The sequence below is a fragment of the Solanum stenotomum genome, chromosome 2 (genome assembly GCF_019186545.1).
Source record: "Solanum stenotomum isolate F172 chromosome 2, ASM1918654v1, whole genome shotgun sequence".
Classification (NCBI taxonomy): domain Eukaryota; kingdom Viridiplantae; phylum Streptophyta; class Magnoliopsida; order Solanales; family Solanaceae; genus Solanum; species Solanum stenotomum.
In genome coordinates this window covers 52,641,280-52,651,552 of record NC_064283.1, presented here as the reverse complement: position 1 = coordinate 52,651,552, position 10,273 = coordinate 52,641,280, and positions in this window count along the sequence as shown.

Below are 10,273 nucleotides of genomic sequence, written 5' to 3'. Positions count from 1 at the left end.
CTCTCTACAAGTATGATGAGAAAGACCCGACACAAACAAACTCATTTTTCTCCTCATATCAGCCACCATCTCCAGAGCATAGCGAGACAACTTAGTGAACTTTAGGCTATACTCCTGCACACTTATAGACTCTTACTTTAGATTAGGAAACTCTCCAAGAATGTATTCTCAAACACAGTCCCGACTAAAAGTGGTGCACATTCTCCCCTAGTCTTCTTCCACTGATCGTACCATATCCTAGCAACACCCTTGAGTTGGTATGTAGCCAACTCTACATGCTCTAAATCATCAACATGCATAACCTCAAAAACCTCCTAAAGATTGTCCATGAAGTTTTCTGGATCCTCACCGACCTTCGACCCTATAAAATTTGGGTGATTCATCCTTAAACACTCATGAACTGTGGATGCATTAGACACATTATGATGGCCCAATCCTTGTTGACCAGCCTGATTTGTCACAACCTGAGTCAACATTTGAATAGCATTTCTGAACTTAGTATTGGGGACATGTAACACCCCGTATTCTACGTGTACTAGTTTTATTTATGTGACGCTTATAAATTGCCTTGTGGTATAGTTATGGACTCGGTTTCCTATGTGACTAGTCACAATGGAATAGGTTTAAAGTTGTAATACCAGTGCCTTCCAACACATATACGACTAAGTGAACTCAAAAAATATTCGAACTCGAGATTGTAAAAGGTGGTATTTGATGTAAAAGTCAAAGTGGTCAAGTGCGTCTTAGTGTCACGGTCTGGTAAAGAAACTAAGATTGGGAAAATGGTGTAAAATAAGTGAGGTGCTTTCTTGACTAAACTATGCTATTAAGTGACAAGTAGGTGATGCACCTACTTAGAATGAGTGGATTGCATTTTAAGTTAAAAGGGCAAGAGAGTGATGCACCTACTTAGAATTAGTGGACTGTATTTTAAGTGAAAAGGGCAAGTAGGTGATGCACCTTTATAGAATAAGGGGATTGCATTTTAAGTGAAAAAGGCAAGTAGGTGATGCACCTAAGTAAAAACTTGTGGCAGAAATTAAGGAGGTGATGCACTATCTTGCTTAAAGTAAAGGACCATATTATTTCTCTAATTTACTAAGTTAAAACTTCAAGAAGGGACCTCTAAAGGACTTAAGCTTATCACATATCCTTCATCATCTATTCTCCAGAAATTACTCCCAAGGAAAGCCATAGAAGCTCCAAGAGTTCTAGTCTACAACTTCACCATTAAAATCTGAAGCAAACCCTTTGTTTTTAAAGTACAAGTTGGTAGAACATCTCCCATCTTAAGGAATTCAAGTGAATAATCTGATTTAACATAAATGTAAGGGGGAGAGGACAACCTAAACCTTGAAGAATCCAAGTCTTATAAAGTGCGGTTTCTTTCCAGCAAGGTAAGGTATGGGAATTTTCATCTCTCTCTTGCCTTGCACTGTTTATGAAAGTTTGTATGTGTTAATGAATTGAGGAGTGATGCCTCTATATGGTATGAGGTTGGTAAATGTTCAGGAAGGATGTGCTTGTTGGGACAGCCATGGATGGAGTCCCCTTAAATTTTGATTGTGAGCTCATTTGAAGCATCTTAAATAAAATGTTAGTTTGAACTCACGGGATGTTCATTGGAAGCCGTGAGTTCATATTTCTACTTCCACATTGTGATGCTTAGGGACTGTTTTGTGTATCATAAAATAAGGGGGTGTGGCCAGATATGTGCAGAGAAGTCATGGGAACTGGTTAGAGGATAGAACACTGAAAGTGTAGTGATACACCACTTAATTGAGTGTTGCATGAGCTTACTTACTCCCATCCCTTTGTATACTATTTTCCAAACTTTATAAAGCCCGAAGAGTTTTGGAGGACCTTATAAGAAGGTTGTATATCATATGAAAATAATTAGAGGAGAATGGGTGGGAAGAACACCCTTGATGGGATCAATTATACATTTACTGCCAATTACTGTTTTGGTATGATCAAGTAGCCCAAACTTTTTTATCACCTACTAATTCTAGTTTTATTATTTACTCCATTGTAGATAAATAATATGACCGTAAGGCGGATAACTCATTGTAATATCCAAAGTTGTGCAGCAAGGTATGTAAGGCTATTCGATTTCCTATTTCTTTGGCATGAATCCAACACTTGTATTATAAAGTAAACTTTCTAAGTCCCCTTGGTAGGGACTGATCCATAGTGTGGTATAAGATCACCAATATAGCTTATTATCTCATTCCTACTCCATAGAACATTAAAGTGAGTACTGCGTTATGAATTTATTACTAGATGTACGTGCTTACTCTACCAAGTATTAGCATGCAAGGCTTAAACTTGTCTCATCGTCAAAGTGCTAACCATTGGCACGTATTCTTCGTATATAAATAAAAATGATCCTAGACCACACATGGTACGTATGTTTGTACGTTGGCGATACAATTTGCCCATATCTTGCCAACTTGCTTCAATTGTCTACTCCATCATATAAGTCATCTTTTCACATGTTCATATTTTTCCTTTATTGGTTATCACTCTCATTACGTTAGACTATTATGTTACCTCACAAAATCCTTACTTTCTCTATTGTACATTTTATATGTACTTACTTGGAATAGGTATCCGTCCCTAAGTTAAATCTTCCCACGTGCTTCCTTGATTCCACGTTCATGTATACGTTATATTTGATATTATTTAGTAAGTATTTGGATATCATATAGAGTTCATATCTCTCGGCTGAATGTTAAATGTCTTCAATTGATATGTGCTTCAATTTGATATACCAAAATGCTTATTGAGTCATATAAGCTCCTAAGTATTACGTTGGTGTCACAATTGCTTCCCATTTCATTGTTATTATCTTAAGTCCATATTCATATGTCTCCTACTATGTTTTACTATCACAAAGCTGAATGACACTATGACCACCAAAACAACAATCTCAAATGAGTTGTGAACATCAAAAGAACAATCTCAAAGATTAAAGAGACAAGGTAAAATGAAACTATATAATTATGGGTGGCAACTCTGGGTTAAAATACCTAGCATGGGCCGATCCTAATTCTAGTACTTAAGGGTGGCAGCTCAGGGGTGGTAATTCCTATCATGGGCAGATCTTAATCTATGTTAATATGGGTGGGGACCGCATCCCAGGGGTTGAAATGCCTAGCATGGGTCATCCTCTTATACCACTGATCAACTGATCAATTGTATGATATGCCTTATAAAGAATAACACACAAAAAAAAGTAAAGAAAAGAATGTAATATACACGATTCTACAAGTATAAGCAAAGGTGGTCTCCAATTCTTATCTATTTGTATTTGGTTTCACTTGAGCTCTCATTTTACATATGGTTGTATTATGCCTTACATATTCCTTACATTCTTTTGTACTGACTTCCCTTATTAGGGATGTTGTATTTCATGTTGCAAGTATAGGTACTCAACTAGTAGATCTCCCCAATACAAGTGCATGATACTTAGCGGTTGTTAGCGAGCTCCTAGTTGATTCGGGGCTTTAGCGAGTCTTTACTTTGCATATATTTATAGTTGTACAGTAATTGATTCTAGTAGAGGCTTTGTAGACATTTTAAAGTTATCATCTGTATTCATAGTTTTATTTGTCACATGTATCGGTTCAACTAGTCAACATGTGTTCTATATGTAGCTTCTCATTAATAAATCTATTTGAATAGTAGTTCACTTTATCATCATAGGTCACTTGTAAAGCATGTATTCATATGGTACTTGTCCGCCTCACATACGATTGGGGTGTGACAAAATTGGTATCAGAGCAGCTCGTCCTAGGGAGTCTACAGAGCCGTGTCTAGTAGAGTCTTACTTATGAATGTGTTGCACGCCACATTTATAATTAGGGGGCTGCTTGGACATTTAGGAAATTTTTATTTCCTTCATAATCTAGATTGTGCGATAGAGCGAAGTTAAAAAGTAAATTTCCACTTGTACATGATCATATTATTCATATTATACTTGCTATGGTTAAGGTTAACGGTAGCTAAAATGTCAACATGCAACCTACAGAAAAGGATCTTAAGTTATAAAATTTAGACTAAATTTAGTTCATTTTATTCGACCGTCCCACTCCACATAGTATGTAAAGGCTTTTATGTTATTTGCATCTAAAGTTGCATTTGTACCATTTGTATCACGTTGGTTCAATTGAGAAAGATATAGTATGGTTATCCATATACTTAAAAAAATGATGGGTTACCTAGTTACATATATGAGTTGTAGAATTTCCAAGCACATATTCTAAGGAGGATGTAACCAACTCTTGAGTTCTATATTTTATTCATATTTATAGGATCTATTCCTATAGAGGACACTCATTCTAAGTCTGTGATATACACAAAAATTTTAGTGTTACAAATGTACTCGAAATTGATGTTGTTGAACTAGTTTCTTTTAGTTGGAAGAAGGCAGTGGCACAATCTGATAGGTGAATGTATCAGTGCAACAGTGTTACTAGAAAGGTACCTGATTGGCTGACAAGGCCCAAATTCTCACCATAGATCATCCCAAATATTTTAATAGTTGGCCTTTTATCTGGTATGTGTTGACCACCTCGAGTAAGTACTAATAACATTTGTATTCTTTTCATGGTTATAATACTTAGAGAAAAGTGTGCTAATTATTTCAAATGATATATGTATGGTAGTTCCTACTATGATTTATATTTTGGCTATAGAGGATTAGTATGTGACTACAGGGTAAGGTTAACAAAAGGAAAATTTATTGGTTAGACCTATGATGTGATTAGTTAGGTTGTACATAGTGGGACTAGAGTACATGAAGCTACTAGTTTTGATTAAAAAGTACTTGTTAGATATGAAGCATGTGAGAATGAAGCTTGAATGATACGGGCCGAATATGTACGTAGATCTTCTAGTTAGAAAGAGATGGAAATCCCCTAAACATAGGAATAGAGGTGTTATGAGGATGATATGGAGGAGTGATATAGGTGGTTATGAAATAGTGATTGCTAAGTGTATGCGGCAAGAATAAGGTATCAACTCTTCAACCCTACCGAATTAGAAAGGCGCACCGGGGAAAAAATTGTGAACCTTTGTAAGATAGAAAAGTCATTTTAGTATCGATTCAAGTCTTGATATTTGGTCTTGATAACAACAAGAGAAAAAAAAGAGGAATAGAAAGGTCAGCTAGATAGAAGATACATGGACCTAGTTCATCTACATCATTAGTACAAAAGAGAAGTAGAGCATTATACACATGTATAGACTTTCATCAAATTGAATAGAGCTACTACAAGATTCATTTAATATATGCCTGCAGTAATTCATTAATCACAGTCCAATTAAGGGAGAGGAAAAATTGATCATATGCTAGTTGTTCTTAGGTGCTATCTTACATGGGAAAAGAGTCGGAGCACCCTCACTCATTACAAAAAAAAAGAAGAGGAAATCTGTTAGTTTGGTCAGACCTATCTAGTTAAGCTCAACGCGGCTATCTCTAAGACATTATGAATCATGATATAACTTTATAGGTACCTGACATTTTTACATGTTATTATAGTTCATGTTTTATGGTGCATTCAAGCTTCACTATTTATTTTCTATTTTGACCTTCAAAAGGCATCAGACATTGAGTGTGATGTAACACAAGCTAGTAATGAAAGTAAAGTTGACCTCGGCCTCCTGCTCCAAAAGATGAACTATTGAGGATTTTTTTTTCTCTATCTTAACTGTATTATTTATATTGACCTAGTAGGAAGCCAAGTTCCAATAGCAGAATGCATATAAGAATTCTTAGGAGATTGAAGAGAGTAGATGAGGAAATCAATTGCATATGCTCTGAGGTGAGTAATTAATATGAGCAGAACTATCCCACCCGTGACTTAACTCTTAAGACAGTGTGTTTGCCCTTTATATGGTAGAGTTGTTATATAGGATATCTCGTAGTTTCCAAAGATGGTTTGTTATATAATTATACATTCTGCATGTTCTATAACTTATCTATTTGAATATCATTTTCCCTTTGTGGATTACTTTCTCACATGTTACCTAATGTAATAGAATGCTTGCATGTAAGTGTTATCCACTTCGGAGCACAACCCTTGTTTATTGTTGTATGTTTTCGTAGGACCTTTTTCCCTACATCTTATTTACTGTACTGGCTACTTTCCACATGTCACTTGTCCATATTGTGTGGATACTGCAGGCTAATTGATCATATACTATGGGAAAATTAGTGCCCGTGGATTATATGAATCGTATATCACTTGTTTACATGTCATATGCATCATAACCATTTCTATATATATTACATGACTCGTAGCCTACTTGCTTAAACATTACAGGCCTTATAGCTTTTCTTGCCATGTGTAAAGTGCTCACTTGCTCATATTTCATATATGTACATATTGACATATTATTCCACCTATCTATGTGATATAACACACTTGCTCAATGTGATTTGTGTTCCGTAGTTCATTTTCTTATATGTCTACATGTCTTATAGTGTACTTGCTTACATATTATATATTTCGTAGATTTGGTACTCATGCATCATGTGCTCATTTAGTCCATTTGCTACATTATTTATACATCATTCACTCACACGATACCCTATAGGTCATATGTACACGTACACCATATACTTCTATAGCTTAATGCTTGTATATTATGCAATCCCTTTTGCGCTGGTCTGCCTATGTGTCATACCCAATGTGACTTATTTATTGGTATATTATGCCCCCCTGTGCTTATTGACTTGAGTTTTGAACATTTTGAGAAAATATTTCCTTGTATCATTATATAGTGGAGATTTTGACCAAAAAAGGTTGGGCATAAATGTAAATTTTATCACAACCATAGATAAATAACTTAGCATAATGCCTTATCCGAAGGTGCGACATAAAACTTTAGAGTTTATATTAACAAGTATGCGTTCTTATCAGACTCACCTCTGTAAAGAGTCAGAAGATAAAAGAGAAGGGAAAGTAGAGCCCCGATAGGTTTGGCTTATGATTTTATTTGTCCATTCCATATAAAAAAAATTGGGAGATACTATAGTTATTCTTGATTGTTAAGGTCCAGAAGCTAAGCACAAAAGGTGTAACCTCCATTGAAGTATTGTGGAAGGACTAGAATATAACATAAGATACTTGGGAATAGAAGACTGTAGAGATCCTAAATACCCTTCCTCATTCTAAACATCAACATAAGGATCAAGTGGTCCCATTATATGATCATAAGTCCTACTAGCATTTGTTCATTTGATATGTCATTTGCATGTCTTGTGTTCAAGTATATTAAATTCCTTATTGGTATGAGTTCTAATTGTGTATCTTCAGTGATTTACATGATCAAAAAAGGGGTTTAATTTGTCATATTTTTATTTTGTGAACCATATCTATTGAGACGTCATGCGAGACTTGTCTATACGTGTTTTAGGTTATTCTATAGATTTCGGATAGTCCTATTTACAAAGGAAACTCTCATAAATCTCCAAATGAAATTCTAAGATTAACCAAAGTATCAACTACAACTATTATTCGAAACTGAATGATCATGGGGGGGGGGGGGGGGGGGGNGCGAGGATGTAACACCCCATATTCTACGTGTACTAATTCTATTTATATGACGCTTATAAATATCATTGTGGTATAGTATGGACTCAATTTCCTATGCGACTAGTGACAATGGAATAGGTTTAAAGTTGTAATACCAGTGCCTTCCAACACATATACGACTAAGTGAACTCAAAAACAATTCAAACTCGAGATAGTAAAAGGTGGTATTTGATGTAAAAGTCAAAGTGGTTAAGTGTGTCTTAGTGTCACGGTCTGGTAAAGAAACTAAAATTGGGAAAATGGTATAAAATAAGTGAAGTGCTTGCTTGACGAAACTATGCTATTCGGTGACATGTAGGTGATGCACCTACTTAGAATGAGTGGATTGCATTTTAAGTTAAAAGGGCAAGTAGGTGATGCACCTACTTAGAATTAGTGGACTGCATTTTCAGTGAAAAGGGCAAGTAGGTGATGCACCTTTTTAGAATAAGGAGACTGCATTTTAAGTGAAAAGGGCAAGTAGGTGATGCACCTACTTAAAAACTTGTGGCAGAAATTAAGGAGGTGATGCACCTTCTTGCTTAAAGTAAAGGACCATAATATTTCTCCAATTTACTAAGTGAAAACGTCCAGAAGGGACCTCTAAAGAACTCAAGCTTATCACATATCCTTCATCACCTATTCTCCAGAAAATTACTCCTAAGGAAAGCCATAGAAGCTCCAAGAGTTCTAGTCTATAGTTTCACAATTAAAATCTGAAGCAAACCCTTTGTTTTTAAAGTACAAGTTGGTAGAACATCTCCCATCTTAAGGAATTCAAGTGAATAATATGATTTAACATCAATGTAAGGGGGAGAGGACAACCTAAACCTTTAAGAATTCATGTCTTAGCAAGTGAGGTTTCTGTCCAACAAGGTAAGCTATGGAAATTTTCATCCCTCTCTTGTTATTGCACTGTTTGTGAAAGTTGTATGTGTTAATGAACTGAGGAGTGTTGCCTCTATATGGTGTGAGGTTGGTAAATGTTCAGGAAGAATGTACTTGTTGGGACAACCATGGAGTGGAGTCCCCTTAAATTTGGACTGTGAACTCATTTTAAGCATCTTAAATGTAATGTTAGTTTGAACTCACAGGATGTTTAACAGAAGCCGTGTGTTCATATTACTACTTCCACATTATGATGCTTAGGGACTGTTTGTGTATCATAAAATAAAGGGGTGTGTCTGGATGTGTGCATAGAATTCTTGGGAACTGGTTAGAGGATAGAACATTGAAGTGCAGCGATACACCACTTAATTGAGTGTTGCATGAACTTACTTCCTTCCATCCTCTTGTATACTATTTATCAAACTATACAAAGCCAGAGGAGTTCTGGAGGACCTTATAAGAAGTCTTTCTATGATATGAAAAAATTAGAGGAGAATGGGTGGGAAGAACACCCTTAATGGGATCAATTATACATTTACTGCCAAATACTGTTTTGGTCTGATCAAGCAGCCCAAACTTGTTGATCAACTACTAATTCTAGCTTTATTATTTACTCCATTGTAGATAAATAATCTAAAAGGAAGACGGTTAAATTATTGTAATATCCAAAGTTTGCAGCAAGGTATGTAAGGCTATTTGATTTCCTATTTCTTTGGCATGAATCCAACACTTGTATTATAAAGTAAGCTTTCGAAGTGCCCTTAGTAGGGACTGATCCATTGTGGCAGTATAAGATCACCAATATAGCTTATTATCTCATTCCTACTCCTTAGACAGTTAAAGTGAGTACTCCAATATGATTTTATTACTAGATATACGTGCTTACTCTACCAAGTATTAGCATGAAAGGTTTAAACTTGTTTTATAGTCAAAGTGCTAACCCTTGGCACATATTCCTCTTATATAAATAAAAATGATCCTAGACTACACATGGTATGTATGTTTATATGTTGGATATACAATCTGCCCATATCTTGCCAACTTCTTCAATTGTCTACTCCATCATATAAGTCATTTTTTCACATGTTCATATTTTCCCTTTATTTGTTATCACTCACATTATGTTAGACTATGATGTTACCTCACAAGATCCTTACTTGCTCTATTGTACATTTTATATGTACTTACTTGGAATATGTATCCATCCCTAAGTTGAATCTGCCCACGTGCACGTGCTTCCTTGGTTTCACGTTCATGTATACATTGTATTTGATATTAGTTAGTAAGTATTTGGCTATCATATAGAGTTCATATCTCTCGGCTTCACTTGATATGTAATTCAATTTGAGATGTCAAAATGCTTATTGAGTCACATAAGCTCCTAAGTATTATGTTGGTGTCACAATTTCTTCCTATGTCATTGTTATTATCTTAAGTCCATATTCATATGTTTCCTACTAAGTTTTACTATCACAAAGTTGAATAACGCTATGACCACCAAAACAACAATCTCAAAAGAGTTGTGAACATCGCACTACTAAAAAAACAGTGAATACCGACCTCCGGAGGTCGGTATTCCCTGAAATACCGATCTAAAACCGACATCCCAGCTTAGGTCGAAAAAAGCTTGGTCGCTATTCAATACCGACCTCTGGAGGTCGGTATTTACTGACCTCTCGAGGTCGGTTTTTATTTTATGTCGGAATATTCATTTTTTTAAATTCCGACCTCTGGAGGTCGGTATTTTTATTTTTGTAATGTTGAAATTCCGACCTCCGGAGGTCGGTATTTTTATTTTTGTA